Below are 9,888 nucleotides of genomic sequence, written 5' to 3'. Positions count from 1 at the left end.
CGCCATTTTACTTGTTGTTGTTTTAGCTGATCAGCTGTTGTCTCACCCGTTGTTGTCTAGCTAGCTCTCCCAATCAACACCTGTGATTATTTATGCCTCGCTGTATGTCTCTCTCAAATGTCAATATGCCTTGTATACTGTTGCTTAGGTCAGTTATTGTTTTAGTTTACAATGGAGCCCCGAGTTCCACTCATCATACCTCTGTTACCTCCTTTGTCCCACCTCCCACACATGCAATGACCTCACCCATTATAACCAGCAATAACCAGCATGTCCAGAGATACAACCTCTCTTATCATCACTCAGTGCCTGGGCTTACCTCCGCTGTACCCGCACCCCACCATACCCCTGTCTGCACATTATGCCCTGAATCTATTCTACCACGCCCAGAAATCCGCTCCTTTTATTATTTGTCCCCAACGCTCTAGGCGACCAGTTTTGATAGCCTTTAGCCGTACCCTCATCCTACTCCTCCTCTGTTCCTTGGGTGATGTGGAGGTAAACCCAGGCCCTGCATGTCCCCAGGCACCCTCATTTGTTGACTTCTGTGATCGAAAAAGCCTTGGTTTCATGCATGTCAACATCAGAAGCCTCCTCCCTAAGTTTGTTTTACTCACTGCTTTAGCACACTCCACCAACACTGATGTCCTTGCCGTGTCTGAATCCTGGCTTAGGAAGGCCACCAAAAATTCTGAGATTTCCATACCCAACTACAACATTTTTCGTCAAGATAGAACTGCCAAAGGAGGAGGAGTTGCAATCTACTGCAGAGATAGCCTGCAAAGTTCTGTCATACTTTCCAGGTCTATACCCAAACAGTTCGAACTTCTAATTTTAAAAATGAATCTCTCCAGAAATAAGTCTCTCACTGTTGCCACCTGCTATCGACCCCCCTCCGCTCCCAGCTGTGCCCTGGACACCATTTGTGAATTGATCGCCCCCCATATAGCTTCAGAGTTTGTTCTGTTAGGTGACCTAAACTGGGATATGCTTAACACCCCAGCAGTCCTATAATTTAAGTTAGATGCCCTCAATCTCACACAAATCATCAAGGAACCCACCAGGTACAACCCCAAATCCGTAAACATGGGCACCCTCATAGACGTTATCCTGACCAACTTGCCATCCAAATACACCTGTTTTCAATCAGGATCTCAGCGATCACTGCCTCATTGCCTGTATCCGCTATGGGTCTGCGGTCAAACGACCACCCCTCATCACTGTCAAATGCTCCCTAAAACACTTCTGCGAGCAGGCCTTTCTAATCGACCTGGCCCGGGTATCCTGGAAGGATATTGACCTCATCCCGTCAGTCGAGGATGCCTGGTCATTCTTTAAAAATAATTTCCTCACCATCTTAGATAAGCATGCCCCGTTCAAAAAATGCAGAACTAAGAACAGATATAGCCCTTGGTACACTCCAGACCTGACTGTCTTCCTCCTGGCTACTCCAACCCAGGCCAACAGCTCCGCCCCCCCTGCAGCTACTCGCCCAAGCCTCCCCAGCTTCTCCTTCACCCAAATCCAGATAGCAGATGTTCTGAAAGAGTTGCAAAACCTGGACCCATACAAATCAGCTGGATTAGACAATCTGGACCCTCTCTTTCTAAAACTTTCCGCTGCCATTGTTGCAAACCCTATTACCAGTCTGTTCAACCTCTCTTTCGTATCGTCCGAGATCCCTAAAGATTGGAAAGCTGCCGCGGTCATCCCCCTCTTCAAAGGGGGTGACACCCTAGACCCAAACTGTTACAGACCTATTTCCATCCTGCCCTGCCTATGCAAAGTCTTCGAAAGCCAAGTTCACTTTTTAAGGTATAGGGGGCAGTATTTTCGATTTCGGATGAAAAGCGTGCCCAGAGTAAACTGCCTAATACTCGGGCCCAGAGTCAAATATTTGCATATCATTAGTAGATTTGGATAGAAAATACTCAGAAGTTTCTAAAACTGTTTGAATGATGTCTGTGAGTATAACAGAACTCATATGGCAGGCAAAAACCTGAGAAATATCCAACCAGGAAGTGGGAAATCTGATGCTTGTAGTCTTTTCAAGTCATTGCCTATCTAACACACAGTGACTTAGGGTTCATTTTGCACTTCCTAAGGCTTCCACTAGATGTCAACAGTCTTTAGAACCTTGTTTCGGGCTTTTGCAGTGAACAGAGAGCGAACAAGAAGGCCGGGAAGTTGGTGACTTAGAAAATGACATGAGTTCATTGGCGCGCATTCACGTGATGAGGTAGCTGTGTTCCATAACGTTTTTCAAGACATTGGAATCTTCCGGTTGGAATATTATTGAAGTTTTATGTTAAAAAGGCCCTAAAGATTGATGCTATACAACGTTTGACATGTTTCTACGAACGTAAATATAACTTTTTTTGACTTTTCTAAGTGAAATTTTCGGCGCGCTTCCTACATTTGGAGTAGCTTACTGAACGCGCAAACAACAAGGAGGTATTTGGGCATAAATTATGGACTTTATCGAACAAAACAACATTTATTGTGGACCTGGGATTCCTGGAAGTGCCTTCTGATGAAGATCATCAAAGGTAAGTGAATATTTATAATGCTATTTATGATTTTAGATGACTCCCAAAATGGCAGGTATCTGTATTGCCTGATGTATTTTTCTAAGCGCCGTACTCTGATTGTTGCAAAGTGTGCTTTCCCTGTGAAGCTTTTTTTTAAATCTGTCACAGCGGTTCCCTTGGAGAGTTCATCAATGAGCTTGACGTCTTGATAAGTTCCTTTCCTGAGGATGGCTCACCTCTCACAGTTCTGGGTGACTTTAACCTGTTAGGGCTAGGGGGCAGTATTGACACGGCTGGATAAAAAACATACCCGATTTAATCTGGTTACCACTCCTACCCAGTAACTAGAATATGCATATACTTATTACATATGGATAGAAAACACCCTACATTTTCTAAAACTGTTTGAATGGTGTCTGTGAGTATAACAGAACTCAAATGGCAGGTCAAAACCTGAGAGATTCCTTTACAGGAAGTGGCCTGTCTGACCATTTGTTGAACTTCTTTTCCATCTCTATCATTTACTAAGGATCTCTGCTCTAACGTGACACTTCCCACGTCGTCCATAGGCGCTCAGAGCCCGGGAAAAAACAGAATGTCGTCATTCCAGCCCCAGGCTGAAACACATTATCGCCTTTCTCAAGTGGCCGATCAAGGGACACTGGGCTTATGCGCGTGACCCGACCGCCCCCGCCTTTGGGATTTTTTCCTCTGTTTGCCGAAAAGGAGATTCCCTGTCGGAATATTATCGCTTTTCTATGAGAAAAATGTCGTAAAAATTGATTTTAAACAGCGGTTGACATGCTTCGAAGTACGGTAATGGAATATTTAGAATTTTATTGTCACGAATTGCGCCATGCGCGCGACACTTCTTTACTATTTCGGATAGTGTCTGGAACGCACGAACAAAACGCCGCTATTCGGATATAACGATGGATTATTTTGGACCAAACCAACATTTGTTATTGAAGTAGCAGTCCTGGGTGTGCATTCTGACGAAGACAACAAAAGGTAATCAAACTTTTATAATAGTAAATATGATTATGGTGAGTGCTAAACTTGCCGGGTGTCTAAATAGCGAGCCCGTGATGCCTGGGCTATGTACTTAGAATATTGCAAAATGTGCTTTCACCAAAAAGCTATTTTAAAATCGGACATATCGAGTGCATAGAGGAGGTCTGTATCTATAATTCTTAAAATAATTGTTATGCTTTTTGTGAACGTTTATCGTGAGTAATTTAGTAAAATGTTAGCGAATTCCCCGGAAGTTTGCGGGGGGTATGCTAGTTCTGAACGTCACATGCTAATGTAAAAAGCTGGTTTTTGATATAAATATGAACTTGATTGAACAAAACATGCATGTATTGTATAACATAATGTCCTAGGGTTGTCATCTGATGAAGATCATCAAAGGTGAGTGCTGCATTTAGCTGTCTTCTGGGTTTTGGTGACATTATATGCTGGCTTGAAAAATGGGTGTCTGATTATTTCTGGCTTGGTACTCTGCTGACATAATCTAATGTTTTGCTTTCGTTGTAAAGCCTTTTTGAAATCGGACAGTGTGGTTAGATTAACGAGAGTCTTGTCTTTAAATAGCTGTAAAATAGTCATATGTTTGAGAAATTGAAGTAATAGGATTTTTAAGGTTTTGAAAATCGCGCCACAGGCTGCCAGTGGCTGTTACGTAGGTGGGACGCAAGCGTCCCACCTAGCCCATAGAGGTTAACCTCCCCACGTCTACCTTTGACTCATTCCTCTCTGCCTCCTTCTTTCCACTCCTCTCCTCTTTTGACCTCATCCTCTCACCTTCCCCCCCTACTCACAAGGCAGGCAATACGCTTGACCTCATCTTTACTAGATGCTGTTCGTCCACTAATCTCATTGCAACTCCCCTCCAAGTCTCCGACCACTACCTTGTATCCTTTTCCCTCTCGCTCTCATCCAACACTTCTCACTCTGCCCCTACTCGGATGGTATTGCGCCGTCCCAACCTTCGCTCTCTCTCTCCCGCTACTCTCTCCTCTTCCATCCTATCATCTCTTCCCTCTGCTCAAACCTTCTCCAACCTATCCCCTGATTCTGCCTCCTCAACCCTCCTCTCCTCCCTTTCTGCATCCTTTGATTCTCTATGTCCCCTATCCTCCAGGCCGGCTCGGTCCTCCCCTCCTGCTCCGTGGCTCGATGACTCATTGCGAGCTCACAGAACAGGGCTCCGGGCAGCCGAGCGGAAATGGAGGAAAACTCGCCTCCCTGCGGACCTGGCGTCCTTTCACTCCCTCCTCTCTACATTTTCCTCTTCTGTCTCTGCTGCTAAAGCCACTTTCTACCACTCTAAATTCCAAGCATCTGCCTCTAACCCTAGGAAGCTCTTTGCCACCTTCTCCTCCCTCCTGAATCCTCCTCCCCCCCCCTCCTCCCTCTCTGCGGATGACTTCGTCAACCATTTTGAAAAGAAGGTTGACGACATCCGATCCTCGTTTGCTAAGTCAAATGACACCGCTGGTCCTGCTCACACTGCCCTACCCTGTGCTTTGACCTCTTTCTCCCCTCTCTCTCCAGATGAAATCTCGCGTCTTGTGACGGCCGGCCGCCCAACAACCTGCCCGCTTGACCCTATCCCCTCCTCTCTTCTCCAGACCATTTCCGGAGACCTTCTCCCTTACCTCACCTCGCTCATCAACTCATCCTTGACCGCTGGCTACGTCCCTTCCGTCTTCAAGAGAGCGAGAGTTGCACCCCTTCTGAAAAAGCCTACACTCGATCCCTCCGAAGTCAACAACTACAGACCAGTATCCCTTCTTTCCTTTCTCTCCAAAACTCTTGAACGTGCCGTCCTTGGCCAGCTCTCCTGCTATCTCTCTCAGAATGACCTTCTTGATCCAAATCAGTCAGGTTTCAAGACTGGTCATTCAACTGAGACTGCTCTTCTCTGTGTCACGGAGGCTCTCCGCACTGCTAAAGATAACTCTCTCTCCTCTGCTCTCATCCTCCTAGACCTATCTGCTGCCTTTGATACGGTGAACCATCAGATCCTCCTCTCCACCCTCTCCGAGTTGGGCATCTCCGGCGCGGCCCACGCTTGGATTGCATCCTACCTGACAGGTCACTCCTACCAGGTGGCGTGGCAAGAATCTGTCTCCGCACCACGTGCTCTCACCACTGGTGTCCCTCAGGGCTCTGTTCTAGGCCCTCTCCTATTCTCGCTATACACCAAGTCACTTGGCTCTGTCATACCCTCACATGGTCTCTCCTATCATTGCTATGCAGACGACACACAATTAATCTTCTCCTTTCCCCCTTCTGATAACCAGGTGGCGAATCGCATCTCTGCATGTCTGGCAGACATATCAGTGTGGATGACGGATCACCACCTCAAGCTGAACCTCGGCAAGACGGAGCTGCTCTTCCTCCCGGGGAAGGACTGCCCGTTCCATGATCTCGCCATCACGGTTGACAACTCCATTGTGTCCTCCTCCCAGAGTGCTAAGAACCTTGGCGTGACCCTGGACAACACCCTGTCGTTCTCTACTAACATCAAGGAGGTGACCCGATCCTGTAGGTTCATGCTCTACAACATTTGCAGAGTACGACCCTGCCTCACACAGGAAGCGGCGCAGGTCCTAATCCAGGCACTTGTCATCCCCCGTCTGGATTACTGCAACTCGCTGTTGGCTGGGCTCCCTGCCTGTGCCATTAAACCCCTACAACTCATCCAGAACGCCGCAGCCCGTCTGGTGTTCAACCTTCCCAAGTTCTCTCACGTCCCTCCGCTCCTCCGCTCTCTCCACTGGCTTCCTGTTGAAGCTCGCATCCGCTACAAGACCATGGTGCTTGCCTACGGAGCTGTGAGGGGAACGGCACCTCCGTACCTTCAGGCTCTGATCAGGCCCTACACCCAAACAAGGGCACTGCGTTCATCCACCTCTGGCCTGCTCGCCTCCCTACCTCTGAGGAAGCACAGTTCCCGCTCAGCCCAGTCAAAACTGTTCGCTGCTCTGGCACCCCAATGGTGGAACAAGCTCCCTCACGACGCCAGGACAGCGGAGTCAATCACCACCTTCCGGAGACACCTGAAACCCCACCTCTTTAAGGAATACCTAGGATAGGATAAAGTAATCCTTCTAACCCCCCCCCCCCCCCCTTAAAAGATTTAGATGCACTATTGTAAAGTAGTTGTTCCACTGGATATCATAAGGTGAATCCACCAATTTGTAAGTCGCTCTGGATAAGAGCGTCTGCTAAATGACTTAAATGTAAATGTAATGTAAATGTTTATCTATAATTCTTTGAATAACAGTTTAATATTTTATCAACGTTTATGATGAGTATTTTTGTAAATTGTTGTGCTGATTCACCGGCAGTTTTGGAGGCAAAATATTTTCTGAACATCATGCGTCAATGTAAAATGGGGTTTTTGGATATAAATATGAACTTTATCGAACAAAACATACATGTATTGTGTAACATTGAGTCCTAGCAGTGTCATCTGATGAAGATCGTCAAAGGTTAGTGCTTAATTTTAGCTGTATTTCTGTTTTTTTGACCCCTCTCCTGCTTGGAAAATGGCTGTGTGGTTTTTCTTGTGTTGGCACTGTCCTAACATAATCTAACTTTATGCTTTCGCCATAAAGCCTTTTTGAAATCGGACAATGTGGTTGGATTAAGGAGAGGTGTTTCTTTAAAATGGTTTAAAATAGTTGTATGTTTGAGAAATTTGAATTTTGACATTTTGTTGTTTTGAATTTGCCGTCCTGATATTTCACTGGCTGTGTCCCGCTAGCGTCCCACGTAGCCCATAGAAGTTAATAAACAGATCACTGACCATTTCGAATCCCACCGTACCTTCTCCGCTGTGCAATCCGGTTTCCGAGCCGGTCATGGGTGCACCTCAGCCACGCTCAAGATACTAAATGATATCATAACCGCCATCGATAAAAGACAGTACTGTGCAGCCGTCTTCATCGACCTGGCCAAGGCTTTCGACTCTGTCAATCACCGTATTCTTATCGGCAGACTCAATAGCCTTGGTTTTTCTAACAACTGCCTCGTCTGGTTCACCAACTACTTTGCAGACAGAGTTCAGTGTGTCAAATCGGAGGGCATGTTGTCCGGACCTCTGGCAGTCTCTATGGGGGTACCACAGGGTTCAATTCTCCGGCCGACTCTTTTCTCTGTATATATCAATGATGTCGCTCTTGCTGCGGGCGATTCCCTGATCCGCCTCTACGCAGACGACACCATTCTGTATACTTCTGGCCCTTCCTTGGACACTGTACTAACTAACCTCCAAATGAGCTTCAATGCCATACAACATTCCTTCCGTGGCCTCCAACTGCTCTTAAACACTAGTAAAACCAAATGCATGCTTTTCAACCGTTCGCTGCCCGCACCTGCCCGCCCGACTAGCATCACCACCCTGGACGGTTCCGACCTAGAATATGTGGACCACTACAAATACGTAGGTGTCTGGCTAGACTGTAAACTCTCCTTCCAGACTCATATTAAACATCTCCAATCCAAAATCAAATCTAGAATCGGCTTTCTATTTCGCAATAAAGCCTCCTTCACTCACGCCGCCAAACTTACCCTAGTAAAACTGACTATCCTACCGATCCTCGACTTCGGCGACGTCATCTACAAAATAGCTTCCAATACTCTACTCAGCAAACTGGATGCAGTCTATCACAGTGCCATCCGTTTTGTTACCAAATCCCCTTATACCACCCACCACTGCGACCTGTATGCTCTAGTCGGCTGGCCCTCGCTACACATTCGCCGCCAGACCCACTGGCTCCAGGTCATCTATAAGACTATGCTTGGTAAAGCTCCACCTTATCTCAGTTCACTGGTCACGATAACAACTCTCACCCGTAGCACACGTTCCAGCAGATATATCTCACTGATCATCCCCAAAGCCAGCACCTCATTTGGCCGCCTTTCATTCCAGTTCTCTGCTGCTGGAACGAATTGCAAAAATCGCTGAAGTTGGAGACTTTTATTTCCCTCACCAACTTTAAACATCAGCTATCTGAGCAGCTAAACGATCACTGCAGCTGTACATAGCCCATTTGTACATTGCCCACCCTATCTACCTACCTCATCCCCTTACTGTTTTTATTTTATTTACTTTTCTGCTCTTTTTGCACACCAGTATCTCTACATGCACATCATCATATGCTCATTTATCACTCCAGTGTTAATCTGCTAAATTGTAATTATTTGCTCCTATGGCCTATTTATTGCCTACCTCCTCATGCCTTTTGCACACACTGTATATAGACTTTCTTTTTTCTACTGTATCATTGACTTGTTTATTGTGTTATTGGCTTGTCTGTTTACTCCATGTGTAACTCTGTGTTGTTGTCTGTGTCACACTGCTTCGCTTTATCTTGGCCAGGTCGCAGTTGTAAATGAGAACTTGTTCTCAACTTGCCTACCTGGTTAAATAAAGGTGAAATATATATATTTTAAAGAAAACACACTATTTTATCTTATTTAGGCTTGTCTGACATTTCTCTCTCTCCCATTGTTACAGTTTCAGCGATGGTTTAATAACAACCAAGTCAAAGACTTGGTAGGGAAGATAACCACACTCAAACTGTAACAATAACACATGCACACTAACAGAAATAAACATCAATTAATGCAGCAAACAACCACAGAGAAATGCATTCACACACATTGCAAAAGCATATCAACTCACCCACATGCACACAGATATGATGCACCTGCACACACCAGCATGCATGCACGCAAGAGCACGCACACACACATGCGCTCTCTCTCTCGCATAGAAAAAAAGTACACGCAACAGGATTACAACAGACAGGCATTTTTTACTTTGCATTAGTGGCCCATGGGTTCTTCCCTCAAAAGCCAATAAGATGCTCTCTCTCTCTGGTTAATATGTTTTCATTGGGTCCCCAGTTGCGGGTTGGACCTGTTCTGAGAATCTGAGGTCAGTGCCATGTCACATGATCCGAGTAACACCAATGGGACCAACCGGTGTCGAGAACCAAATAGGAAGATTACTGTGGAGAGCTCCCTGGGGACTGAAACAATTTCTCAGACTTTCCCAGGCCGCTATTGGGACTTCTTCTGAAGCATTTTCTTATTTTAAAGTATTTGACAGAATTTCTTCAGTAATTCAATGTTCCATGTTAGGTCACTCAAGTCAACTTTGTCTTGGATCAGGATAATGGTAATCACTTTGACTTCGTACATGTCAGATGTTAATGAAAGTAAATAAATACTACTGTTGGCAGTGGCTTTCAGTACTTAGTACACATGTCAACGCACATGTGACTTGTATAAGTCATTGCTCATAATAGACTATCAGATTGCCTTTTCCATGACA

This window comes from Salmo salar, chromosome 11 (assembly GCF_965601325.2).
Source record: "Salmo salar chromosome 11, fSalSal1, whole genome shotgun sequence".
NCBI classification, from domain to species: domain Eukaryota; kingdom Metazoa; phylum Chordata; class Actinopteri; order Salmoniformes; family Salmonidae; genus Salmo; species Salmo salar.
This window is presented reverse-complemented; position numbering follows the sequence as displayed.